The sequence below is a fragment of the Thalassophryne amazonica genome, chromosome 19 (genome assembly GCF_902500255.1).
Source record: "Thalassophryne amazonica chromosome 19, fThaAma1.1, whole genome shotgun sequence".
NCBI lineage: Eukaryota > Metazoa > Chordata > Actinopteri > Batrachoidiformes > Batrachoididae > Thalassophryne > Thalassophryne amazonica.
This window is the reverse complement of record NC_047121.1, coordinates 10971701-10985954: the sequence shown is the minus strand read 5'-3', so window position 1 is coordinate 10985954 and position 14254 is coordinate 10971701.

Here is a 14254-nt window from a genome sequence, read left to right as displayed (position 1 = left end):
CCCCTATACAAAATGAAATTGACCTTTATCAATCAATCAATCAATCAACTTTTTTCTTATATAGCGCCAAATCACAACAAACAGTTGCCCCAAGGCGCTCCATATTGCAAGGCAAGGCCATACAATAATTATGAAAAACCCCAACGGTCAAAACGACCCCCTATGAGCAAGCACTTGGCCACAGTGGGAAGGAAAAACTCCCTTTTAACAGGAAGAAACCTCCAGCAGAACCAGGCTCAGGGAGGGGCAGTCTTCTGCTGAGACTGGTTGGGGCTGAGGGAAAGAACCAGGAAAAAGACATGCCGAGAAGGGGGGCAGAGATCGATCACTAATGATTAAATGCAGAGTGATGCATACGGAGCAAAAAGAGAAAGAAACAGTGCATCATGGGAACCCCCCCACAGTCTACGTCTAAAGCAACATAACCAAGGGATGGTCCAGGGTCACCCGATCCAGCCCTAACTATAAGCCTTAGCGAAAAGGAAAGTTTTAAGCCTAATCTTAAAAGTAGAGAGGGTATCTGTCTCCCTGATCTGATATCACCATTCTTGCTGATATCCTCCTGTCACAAATCACTCCTGCCACCTTTATTCACCCACTCCACTCTGTCTGGGCTCTCTTTTTCACCTCTCAATCAAAGCAGCCCGTTACAGGCTCAGCACATTTCTGGATCCAAAATAACAACAGAAACTCTCAAAAATTAGTTATTGAGGACTAAGTGTTGTGTGGGCCGCTGAAGAGGAGGTACTGCTGGCCCACCACCACCAGATGGCGCCCTGCTTGGAGTGCGGGCTTCAAGCACAGAGGGCGCCGGAGCCACTGGGAGTGACAGCTGTCACTCATCCTCAGCACCAGCTGTCACTCATTCATCTCATCACCATCACCATAAAGGCCGGACTGCAACTCCACCTCCTCGCCGAAAAATCAGCTACCATTCAGGTAATTTTCTCTGCTGACTCAAAACATTGAGTATTAATCTGAACTTCTTTGCAGCCGTTTTCCTGTGGTGTGTCCTTATCTGTGGGATTGGCGTTTGGTGTGATCAGCGACGGCTTCGCCTCACACCCCAAACCAGATAAGTGGTGAAACAGGAGCTGCACGAGTGTGTGATTGGAGGTGGAGGTGCTCCCTCCTAACTAAACACTGACTGTGGGATTACTGAGTGTGCAAACTCACACTCATCAGGACTGTCTCTGTTTTCTGCCAGCAGTACCGGGTCTGACTGCTGAAGACAGCGGCCACCTGGGGCGCAGGGCTTGGCGGCTCCGGTGTTCTTCAGCTCCGTTGGTGGTGGAATCTGTGTGGGGATCCGGCTCTTCTCTCGCCAGGCGTCTTCTATCGTCGAGCCTGCCCACACGTCACCTGGTGTATGATTGACAGTCCACCATATTGTTATTGTCTGTACGTCGTCGTGCGATTCACAACATTAAATTGTTACTTTTGGCTTATCCATTGTCCGTTCATTAACGCCCCCTGTTGTGGGTCCGTGTCACGACACTTTCACAACACTAAGTTTCTGTCATCTCTTTCCTGTGCAGTCGTGGACCCACTGGAAGTGAGCGTCAAGCTCCAAGCGCATGCACAGCTGAGTTTACCAAAAGTACGCAACTCCAGAATATATCAAGTATTCCCGACTTTTTCCACGAGTCTGCTCTGCTGAACCACTCACCGGAATGAATTTGGATCAGAGGACAGAATGAATTCATTTTTCCTGAAAGTGTTATAAATAAAAATGATTGTTCTTACCCTCTCACCAGACAGTGTAGACATTTCCATCTCATCTTCATGTCTGCTCCATTTCCTTTTTTTTTTTAACTTGTCATGATTTTGACAAAAGCTGTTTTTATTCACTGATGCTATTCATATTGCAATTTAATACAACAATTAAGCATTTTATTTTGAACTAGAAGCACTCAGAGTGCAAACCTCCGCCAAGGCCATGGGGTCACTGACGCCATAACATCTATACGCTGTGGAATCATTGAACATAAAAAAGTCTAACAATGATGTTTGCTCAGTAGTAAAAAAAGTTTCATCTGCTGTGACTGGATAGCATGTATCCTTAGCGCTTGGCATCACAGTTTATTGCAACTTGCACCTTTCCCAGAAGCTACTGTCATCTGAGCACTGATATTGATATTGCATGTGCTTATAGACAAAAACAAATAAGAGACAAAATTCAATTTATTATTCAACTAAACTGCAAATATATGATTTTTTAACATTTATGAAACACTTCTCTAAACAAGGCCATAGGGTCAAGAGCCTAAAGAGATTCCCTCCTTGGCACAGTGATCTATTTCTTTTTGTCTCTTTCTCTAAAATTGTATATAATAATCATTAGATTATTAATCTATGAACAAAAATAAATTTAAGAAATATTACAATTTGAAAACAAATGCACCTGAATGTGATGACAGCTGCAACTGCTTAATGCTAACTTTTAACATTGAAAATGCCATAGACATGCTAACACGCTAGCATCAGGATCCGGATTGTGATCCGGATCACCACTAAAATTTAATCACTTGTTCCTCTTGTCATTTCCAACCACTCCACAAAATTTCATCAAAATCCATTCAAAACTTTTTGAGTTATCCTGCTGACAAACAAACAAACAAACGCGACCGAAAACATAACCTCCTTGGCAGAGGTAAATATTATGTAAAACATTGGACGCCTTGTTTTCATTTTTCATTCAGAACCATCATTTTTCATTCACTGCTCATTAAGTTCTTTTTTTAAATAGAATGCAAAATAATATTTTTTCTTTGTGGCTGATCCGAAAATGATCCGATCCATGGCTTAAAAACTCTGTATGCCATCTAAACTGTGGGTTTTGTCATCCGTGACACCCCGAGTAAATACAACAATCTGTCCATTTTTGGAGGCTCTGTTTCAGAACATCAAAAGAGACGTGTGGTTTACAGTTAGGTTCATAATGCAGGAAATGGGTGAGGTGGCAGTGGAGGGTATTGCCACAACACACAACCTCAGCAGAGCTACGAGTATCATCAAAGACTCCACCCACCCCGTCCATCACCTCTGCCGGGCAGGTGTTACAGGTCAGCCAAGACACACACCTCCAGACTGAGGGACAGTTTTCTCCCCAAGCAATTTGCATGTTAAATAAGAAAAAGCACTAAGAAGAGACACACACATACACACACACACACACGCTGCTGTGCACCTGCACTTTTTTCAGTGATGGGCAATGCAGATTATTTACTCTAATATTTGTTCTAGCTTTTATTACCTGCTTAACTACATTTGTCTTAATTAATGTCCTGTGTTTTTATGTTTGCACCATAGAGAGCAAGTTCAATTTCAACATCAGCACTTATAATGACAATAAATTTCATTCTGTTTCTTTGCTTTTTGGTACCATGAACACAAGCAGGTTAAAAAAAAAAAAAGAAAGCTGTATAAAGTAGCCTTTTCAATATGTGCATGGATTTACATCCATTACTTTCAATTTAAACAGTAACAGCATAAAAAATGCAGAGCATTAGGTGAAACAGTGAGGCGAAATATAATATTCTGCTCCAGGATTTGTGATGGCAGTGTGGTGGACACTGGTTGGTTTGTCGTACTTCTAGTATTTTTAGTATTTTTTTCCCTTTATATTTTGCAATGGTAGTGAAGAATAAACATCTAAAAACCCTGTTTTTGGAACCTGTTAGTACCTCTGAGGTGATTTACAGACTGCAGGCATTAATGCTCAGTTCTAATCTACCGCCGATTTTTCTTGTCTGTTCACGTTATTGTTTTAATGTGGCCAGAATCAGATTCCAGTGTGAACTGTTCACCATCCTGAACAGACCCACATGTGCAAACAACAACAACAAAGGTCTCACCAGAGACTGTAAATACACAAACAAACAAACTGGAGCTTAACCTTATCTCTCGTTCTGTCTCGTGCCACCTTCACATCCCGGACAGGCAGGGGACCCGGTCACACCATGCGTGTGTCACGTCAGACAAATGTGCTGTGTTTCAGCAGCACTATGCAGCACCGCTGCTCAGTCTTTATACATCATCCATGTTTGACACTGATTATTAGATTCTGTGGCAATTATTTGGATGTGATGTTTTTTAAAGCTGATACAGATGTCAGCAGCATTGGTCATTGAATGATTTGTAAAATATCACCTCAACAATACAAATAAATAAATACATAGATTCAGATGCAAATGATTCAGACCTCACGGCAGTCAAGACTCGAAACCTATTTTTATTCTCTTTCTTATGGATAGTTTTTATTTTTATTTGTTTTATTCTTTTACTTCTGTTTTTATTTATGTATTTGATTTTTTTATTCATTTTTAATTATTTATTCAATTTTATGTTGACTTGTTTTATGTAAGGTGCCTTGAGACGGCTTTTGCTGTGATTTGGCGCATTATAAGCTAATTAAATTAAATTAAATCTGTATTTTCCATTTGTGTGACTTCTTTCCCAGTCATAGAAAAAGGTGTTAATTATTTATTGTTGCCGGGATGATGTTAAAATGTCTGCACATCACTTTAGCTGCACGCTGATTGCAGCACGTGAATGATCCAAAGTCGCACCAGTATTTGGCTGATCAGTTATTTTGATGCTGGGCTACACTTTAAGCTAAAATTCTTTTTTGTTGGCACGAACAGTGAGCAGGATGAAGAAATGACTGCAGTGGCTATGACAGGTGGAATGGGAGTATGAACACGTCTGTAAGTGATGAGTGGAAATTCTTATTGCTTCCAAGCTGTGGTCAGATCCAGGAGAGAGGAATCATAAACTTTCTTTCTCTTTTTGCTCTGTATGCACCACTCTGCATTTAATCATTAGTGATTGATCTCTGCTCCCCTCCACAGCATGTCTTTTTCCTGGTTCTCTCCCTCAGCCCCAACCAGTCCCAGCAGAAGACTGCCCCTCCCTGAGCCTGGTTCTGCTGGAGGTTTCTTCCTGTTAAAAGGGAGTTTTTCCTTCCCACTGTCGCCAAGTGCTTGCTCACAGGGGGTCATTTTGACCTTTGGGGTTTTTACGTAATTATTGTATGGCCTTGCCTTACAATATAAAGTGCCTTGGGGCAACTGTTTGTTGTGATTTGGCGCTATATAAATAAAATTGAATTGAATTGAATTGAATAAACTGAAGCTGTCCAGGGTGAGAGGCACCAGTTATGAGTATACTCAAAGTTTTCCCCGGGAATGAAAAGGCTGCCTCAATGACTCTTTGGAGACTCTGAGTGGGATGCTGGAAAGGATTTCTGTGGGACACTCTGGGAACTTCAAGACTCACACAGGCAATGATGGAGAAACTTGGAGGGAAGTGACTGGAAGGAACGGATGATATTGTCCAAATGATGTTTTGCTGCTGGAGTTCTGTGCTGGTCATGGGTTGTCCATAATAAACACCTTTTTGGAGCACAAGGGTGTTCATAACTACATGTGCTACCAGAACACCCTAGATCAAAGGTCGATGAGTGATTTTGTAATCATAGCATCAGATCCGAAACCATGTGTCATAGGGATGGGTATCAAGAACCAGTTCTTTTCGAGTATCGTTAAGAAATGATTTGATCCACCGATATCAACAGCCTTTTTGCTTAACGATTTCCTTATCAGTCCTTCAGAGCAGCCATTGTTTATGAGCATGTTTGTCGGGAAAATGGTCATTCCTCTACGTTGATTACAGACCCAGGAGTGGGTCTGTAATCAACTGTTTCTGCAGTGCGACACCTCTTTGAAGCGTGAACCAATGAAACAATGCTTCGAGCCACTGGCTCATGGTTGTTTGAGTCGCTGCTCTTCAGAAACGGCAAGTCTGCATCTTAACCCCTCTCAAAGCCATTAAAATGTCATGAGTCACTTTTGTGTGAATTAATGTCACTAACTGAGACTCTTGTCTTGTTGCAGTCAAGAAATGAGTATTGTCCTACGTTCCATTGGCACAGCTTGAAACGCTTGCGTGGCTGAGATAGAGTCCGGTCAGCATTAAAAATTTCAAAACGAATTGCCGCTTTGAATAAAATGACACCTCTTACAAACGTTGTAATACAAACTAGAAACTACAATTGACTAAAATGTTTTTTCCTCCCAAAATGAAATGTCCTGCATTCTTTATAAATTACATCCTGATGTGTAGCACAGCCAGCTGCAAGAGTTCAGCTCAGAGGTATGGAAAGACATTCATGCCAATAATGTCTGAAAGAAAATGCTTTTGACAAAAACTACAGATTCTGTTTATTTCTGTTTATGTCCAGAGATCAAGGATCCACCATGTAGAGTTTATTATGTCCAAGGTTTAAGGATCCAGTGATCAATTTCATATTTATTTACTTAAAGACTCAATAAAATGTTGTTCAATTCAATTCAATTTCAATTTACGCAATCACCTTATAAAGTGCCAAATCACAACAAAAGCCATCTCAAGGCACCTTACATAGAACAGTTCAACATAAAAATTAAAATAAATTAAAAAAATCAAATACATAATTAAAAACAAAAGTAAAAGAATAAAACAGATAAAAATAAAAACTATTCATAAGAAAGAGAATAAAAATAGGCTTTAAGTCTTGACTTAAAAATGTCCACAGACTCTGACTGCCTCATGGTCGCAGGAAGACTGTTCCACAGAGCAGGTGCACAATAAGAAAAACCGCTTTGACCCGCTGACAGAGAAAACCTGTAAAGCCTACGTTTAGTACACAAAAAAATCACAAGAGGTATCGATAAGGGAATCGATAAGGAATCGGATCGATAAGCGGAATCGATAATGGATTCCGATGTTGGATTCCGATGTTGATTCAATGTTGATAAAATCTTATCAATATCCATCCCTAGTCTAGGACACTCTGGTAAAGAGAGGGCCAGAGCTGTCAGCTGATCACCACCTGATGATGAGTAGGATCAGGTGGCATGGTAAGCCACAAAGCCAAGCTGGAAGGCTTAAATGTGTGGTGAGGTTTTCCTGTGAGTGTTTGGTGGAAAGGTCTGTCCAGACAGCCTTCAACTCACACATCAAAAGAGGCTTCTCCCAGATCCAGAGGTAGGTCGGGGACATAGAAGAGGAGTAGTCCATGTCCAAAGCCACCATTGCTGAGGCAGCCTGTTTTTAGCTGTGGTCAGAAGGTTGTCGGTGCTTGTCGCAGCAGCAAACCAAGAACCTGCTGGTGGACACTGGTGATACAGAAAGCCATCAGGCTGAAGATGGAGGCCTTTTGTGTCAGGCTGGTAAAGAGGTCTCCGGAATCAGCAGACAGATACCAGCAGGCCAGAAGAACTACAGCCTCAGTGGTGAATGAGGTAAAACCTCAGATATGGAAGGAGTTTGGAGAGGCCATGGAAAGTGACTTTTGGTCAGCTTCAAAGAGGTTCTGGCAAACTGTCAGATAACTCAGCAAGGAAGGAGAGCTGCTAAATTGGACTGAGGATATTGTAAGGTTGTGGAAAGAACACTTTGAGGCTCTCCTCAACCCCACTGACATGCCCTCTGTCAAGGAGGCAAGTATGGAAGGCTCGGGCATATTTGGTGCCATCACCCCAGTTTTTGACTACCTTGGAAATCCCAGAGGTGCTCAAAAAACTCCTCAGTCACAAGTCGCCGGGAGCAGAGGAGATACATCCTGAGATGTTGAGGTCTCTGGATGTTGTTGGGCTGCCATGGTTGACAAACTTATACAATGTTGCATGGAAGTCAGGAAGAGTACCTTTGGATTGACAAACTGGGGTGATGGGCCCTGAAGAGTGTTTCAATTGTAGAGGAATCACACTTCTCAGCCTCCCTGAGAAAGCCTATGCCAGGGTACTAAGAGGTCTAAGAGAACACTTAGACCGTTAGTCGAACCTTAGATTCAGGAGGAGCAAAGCGAGCTCCATCATGGCTGAGGAACAGTGGATCAACTCTTTAACCTCGCAAGGGTATTAGAAGGGTCTTGTGAGTATGATCAACCAGTTAACATGTGTTTTTGGACTTGGAAAAGGTGTATAGCTGGGTCCTTCAAAGTATGCTGTGGGGGGTGCTGCGGGAGTACGGGTACGGGTACACCTCGAGATCCCCTGGGAAGAGTTATAGAAGATGTCCAAGGATATGGAAGTGTGGGATGAGTTGCTTGATCTACAGCCACCGTGACCCGGACAAGTGGCAGAAAATTGAGTGAAGAACTCGAACATCAAACTGCTCGAATTAATCCTGACTGCAACCAGAAATGGAGGGAATAATTCTGCCTCACTCTTTTCTGTCAGTTAACTTATACGGTGAAAGCATTTGGTGTTTTTTCATGTCAATTTTCTTGATTACCCCACTCATGTTGCTTTGTTTCATTTTGAGCTGTACAGATTCAAACGGCACATTTCCTCATCTGCTCTTGAAAAGAAACTGTATTTACCTACAGTAATGAGAATTTCCTCTGACAGCACAGATGGATCAAAACCTCTCATCCTGTGTTGGTAGGCGGCTGAAGGCATCTATGAGGTGACAAACTGGAAAAAGCCCACGTGCACGAGAGGTTGAATTCAAACATGCGGATCTGTTGTGCAAAATAAAACAGAAAGAGGTTGTCACAGGAGATACCCTCATCAACTCATGAAACATTCAACTACAAAGAAATGCATATTCAGCCCTCTCAGACGGGCACAAACATGGGTCCACAAAAAGAAGACTGTAAAACTGCAGAAGCCATGTTGTTCCATCCAAAGAGCAAAGGACTTCTTACCTCCCGCCCCCATAGCTCAACACAGATTCATCAGTGAGGACTATAAAAAAAAGCAATGGAATGAATCCACATCCCATCAAACTTGTAAAAAAAAAAAAGAAAAAAAGGAAAAGCTACTTGTTTGTATCTGCAATGATCAGTTGTAATTACATGTGTTCCCACATGAGGGCGCGGATACTGAATACTGTGTTGGTAATGTGAGCAGTAGAAGAAGTGAAATAAGCCCCCAAAAATACAAAATTTGTGATATTTTTCCACATAGCAAGTTGTGGGCTGCCTGCTCTGTCTGCTGCTGCTCTCTCTCTTTTCTGCACAGGTGGCGTGCTGCAAGCTGATTGACACACCTGTTCCACATCTCATCACTGCAATATATGAACCCTGGCTCTTCACTCCATCCTCGCCAGAACCTCTGAAAACCTTCTACGGTAAGACTGGTCATTTTTGCTCTCATATTTTTCTCTCGGTGTTTCCACACACCAGCCTGAAAAGACGCCTCTTCCACGCTCCACCGAGTCCTCCTCTGATACACCAGCTCCCCCTGCTGGCGAGCCTATGCAACTCGGCAGGGCCAAATTGCCCCCTGAGGAACGTAAATGGAGACTGGCATCAGGGGAGTGTCTGTATTGCAGTGGTAAGGGCCACGTTCTTAGCACATGCCCCATTCGGCCAAAAGCCAAGCGCTCGCCCGTAGAGACCGGGCTCCAGGTGAGCCACGCAAAATTCACGGGTGTGGATTCCAATTGCACTCAAATCCCAGCAGCTCTTTGTTTTGGCAGCATAACGCTGTTGGTACCAGCCCTCACTGACACCAGGGCCGAGGGCGACTTCATAGATGACACCTTTGAATCCAAAAACAGGATGCCTCTTGAAGCACTTCCTTCCCCTCTGTTGGTGCATGCGTTAGATGGCACATCCTTACCTACCATTACTCACCGCACTGCTCCAGCCACATTAGTGGTGTCCGGAAATCACTGTGAAGTGATTCAGTTTTATGTTATCCCGTCTTCATCCCCCTTGGTTCAAGGCCATCCATGGGTCTTCAGACAGAATCCCGGTATAGAATGGCAGTCCGGGGCAATTACTCGATGTCTCAAGAGGTGTCTTAGTTCCTCAGTTCCCCCCAGCATGGAGGTCAATGAGAAGGTCCATTCACCTCCTGATTTGTCCTTAGTTCCCCCAGAATATCACGACCTTGGTGAGGTTTTCAGCAAGGATCGTGCGCTCTCACTGCCTCTTCACTGTCTGTATGTCTGTGCCATCGACTTGCTTCTTCTTTGTTGGGAAGAAGGACAGTTCCCTGTGCCCCTGCATTGACTTCCAGGGACTAAATGCCATAACAGTCCATAATCGGCACCCACTTCCCCTTCCAGATTCGGCATTTAGTTCCTTGCATGGGGCCTCCATATTCACAAAATTGGACCTTCGTAACGCCTATCATCTGGTGCGTGTCAGAGAGGGGGATGGGTGAAAGACTGCCTTCAACATACCACTGGGGCATTTCGAGTACCTGGTCATGCCCTTCGGTCTTACCAATGCTCCAGCTACCTTCCAGTCGCTGGTAAATGATGAGACTTCCTGAACAGGTTCGTGTTCGTCTATTTGGATGACATTCTGATCTTCTCACCTAATCCTCAAACCCACACTAAGCATGTACGACTTGTGCTCCAGTGGTTGCTAGAAAACTGATTGTTTGTTAAGGCAGAGAAGTGTGGATTCAATCTAGTCGTTTTTAGGATTCATCATCTTTCAAAACCAGGTAAAACCTGACCCAGCCAAGGTCAAAGCTGTTGTAGACTGGCCCGTTCCTTCTTCTGTCAAGCAATTACAGCAGTTTCTCAGATTCGCAAACTTCTATCGACGCTTCATTCGCAGATTTAGTCAGGTCGCTGCACCTCTCACCGCGCTCACCTTTTCCAAGAACTCGTTCAAATGGACTCCACAGGCTGACTCAGCCTTTGCCGTAGAAAGAGCACTTCACTACAGCACCAGTTCTCACCCAACCGGACCCGGCTTGCCAGGTCATTGCTGAGGTCGATGCCTCAGACTCCAGGTTAGGGGCAGTGATATCCCAGTGTTAGGAGGTAGACAACCAGGTACATCCTTGCACTTTCTTTTTGCGGCATCTGATCTCTGCAGAAAGAAACTATGACGTGGGTAACAGAGAACTCTTAGCCATAAAAGAGGCCCTAGCCAAGTGGAGTAATTGGCTGGAGGGTGCCACAGTTCCGTTCATCGTTTGGACAGACCACCGTATCCTTGAATACATCCAGTCTGCCAAACGGTTGAACTCCCGGCAAGCCAGGTGGTTGCTGTACTTTGGGCGGTTCAATTTTACCATCTCCTACCGCCCTGGTAGCAAAAACACTAAACCGGACGCTCTGTGCCGCCAGTTTGCTACCTCAACCAAGGAACCAGCAGAGACACCAGAGACCATCCTACCCCAATCCATGGTCATGGGGGCACTATCCTGTGAGGTTGAGCGAGCGGTCCAGGACGCCCGCACCCACCATCCGGACCCAGGTGGTGGTCCGCCCAGCCAGCTCTTTGTTCCTCCAGAGAATCAACCTGATGTTCTTCAGTTCTGTCATTCATCTAAACTATCATGCCATCCTGGAATTACCCAGATCCTATGGATTTTGTCACTGGACTCCCTCTTTCCCATGGTAACACCGTTGTCCTCACGATCGTGGATCGGTTCTCCAAGGCAGCCCACTTCGCGCCCCTGCCAAAGATACCAACCGCACAGGAGACTGCCGACCTTCTCATCCACCATGCTGCATGGCATACCCCTGGACATCGTCTCTGATCAAGGACCTCAGTTCACGTCTCAAGTTTGGCAGAGCTTCTGCGCCGCTCTGAGGGCCCCGGTCAGCCTGTCATCCTTGTTCCATCCTCAGACCAATGGGCAGGCAGAGCGGGTCAACCAAGACCTTGAGACCACTCTACGGTGTGTCTCTGCCGGTGGATTGGATCCTACATCTGCCCTGGGTGGAGTATGTACACAACACCCAGGTCTCCTCAGCCACCGGACTCTCACCTTTTGAAGCCTCCCTTGGATACTAACCGCCGCTCTTCCCTTCTCAGGAAGCTGAGATTTCCGTCCCTTCCATGCAGCTCCACCTCCGAAGATGCCGTCAGGTGTGGAAAACCGCCCGCTCTGCCCTGCTGAAGACCCAACCCAGACGCAGGGCCATGCTGACCAGCACCGTACCCCCGCCCCTGATTATCAGCCTGGGCAGGAGGTGTGGCTCTCTTCGCGGGACATCCCACTTCGAACGGACTCCCCAAAGCTGGCTCCCCGCTACATCAGTCCTTTTGTTATTGACCGGGTGGTCAATCTGGTTGCCGTCCGGCTCCGTCTTCCTCGCTCCCTGCGGATCCACCCGGTCTTCCGTGTCTCCAGACTGAAGCCAGTTCATTCGAGTCCGTTGTGTCCTCCTGCTCCAGCGCCTCCCCCTGCCCGGATGGTGGATGGTCATCCAGCCTGGACCGTTCGGAAGATCTTGGACGTACGTCGTCGGTGGCAGGGCTACCAGTATTTGGTGGACTGGGAGGGCTACGGCCCCGAGGAACGCTCCTGGGTCAAGCGGAGGCTCATCTTGGACCCCTCCCTCATCCGGGATTTCTACTGGGAGCACCCTGATTGTCCGGGTAGGTCACCTGGGGGCTCCCGTCGAGGGGGGGTACTGTTGTGGGCTGCCTGCTCTGTCTGCTGCTGCTCTCTCTCTTTTCTGCACAGGTGGTGTGCTGCAAGCTGATCGACAAACCTGTTCCACATCTCATCACTGCAGTATATGAACCCTGGCTCTTCACTCCATCCTCGCCAGAAACTCTGAAAACCTTCCACGGTAAGACTGGTCATTTTTGCTCTCATATTTTTCTCTCGGTGTTTCCACACACCAGCCTGAAAAGACGCAGCTTGTCACTGAAGCAAACCAGGACTTTCCTGCAGCCTGTGACGGCGCTCCCATGCTCCACATCAGCCAAGTTAAGTGTTTGCTCTCTTTTGCTTTTACAAGCTGCTGCATACTGAACTCTGCTTAAAACATTGTACAAGTTGAACTGTGAACTTTTCCTGAAGAGAAGCAACTGGAAGAAACTGCACTGAATCATTTTGCCTTACTGCCTGCTTATCTGGACCAGCTGTGATAAGTTGTCACTGGACCGCTATGTGGACCGCTTCTGGAAGTGACTGACTCACCACTCACCATATGTGTCTCTCTCCAGCCTCGTCGACAGCTTGTGATGGCCACCTGGCTCCGGATCCATCTGCTGGACTGAAACCACTCTGAACTGCGGACTCCCTGGTTCCACCGTTCAGCAAGCCGGCCTCCACTCGGCTAGGCAGCCTTGCATATTTATTCTGTTTAATAAATCCTTTGTTACCGCTCATTTTCTGCTCTCTGCTTCTGGGTCGTCTTCCACTCATGCCCAAACCGTAACATAGCAACCTTAAAAGGGGGGAGGGGCGTGCAGTGATGTGCAGACTTGGTAACTCTGCTCTCTGAACAAAGCTGTACAGGCAGAGAACCCTTAAGCCAATCAAAGGAGTTCCTGTGCCTGGGGGGGGGGGGGGGGGGGGGGGGGGTTCTCTGATCTCTGAACAGTTCCCGCCCTCTGGCTGTACAGATGCAAATAAATCACTGCACTAAATACCAGACTTAAGAAAACTAAAGCAAAACACACACACAAACAGTTACTCCTTCAGATACACTGAGAGCAGTTGCTGATTTCTTGTCACTTATTTTGTTGTATTTACGGCTTTTTGACCACCTGCAAAATGTCCAAGTCAAAGAGTAAGTCTGAATGAGACAGAGAAACTTTGCCACTTGTGGCACCTGATTAGCCTTTTGCTGGAAGACCACAAAGCTGCGCTGTCTGCGGATATTTAAGCCTTCTTTTGAAAGCTTTTGGACAGTGCCCGATCTTCAGTGGGTGACCACAGTTTGTGTATGAATTCTCTTGAACCCGCACACACTGATTTTGATCAATATTTGGACCAGCTCAAGACCGAATGCTCTCCACTTCAAAAAGACAAGTGGTTAAAATCCAGATGGCAGGCCTGGCAGGGATACAGCAAACACCGGAATGTTCAGGTTGTTGATTTACCTGAACCAAATGAGGGTCCACGCCCTTCTGTTTTTTCTCCCAACTCCTCGTTGATGTTTTTGGAACGGAGGAGCTTGGACAGAGCCTACCGGAGCTTAGCCCCGAAACTGGCTCCTGGAGAAAAACCTGACAAGTTATAATGCATTTTCATCACTATCAAATGAAAGATCTGGTGATTCGTGAGGCACGTATGTTATGTGTCGACGCGGGTTGAGGAGCGGACCTGCGTCAGACGGAACCCAGCGCTAAAAATAACCAGAAAGCGGTTCCAATAACAAAACAATTACTTTATTTCACCCGCTGGTGCATAATAAAGTGTAAAAACGAAAATAGCGTCCTTCTGGTGGAGTGAAGGCTGGCACGCTCTCCAGCGCCCAAAAGGATCGAAGCCCGGCGCTCCTGGACTCACCACTACCGCCAAACACCCCCCAGGTGGACACGACAAACCGA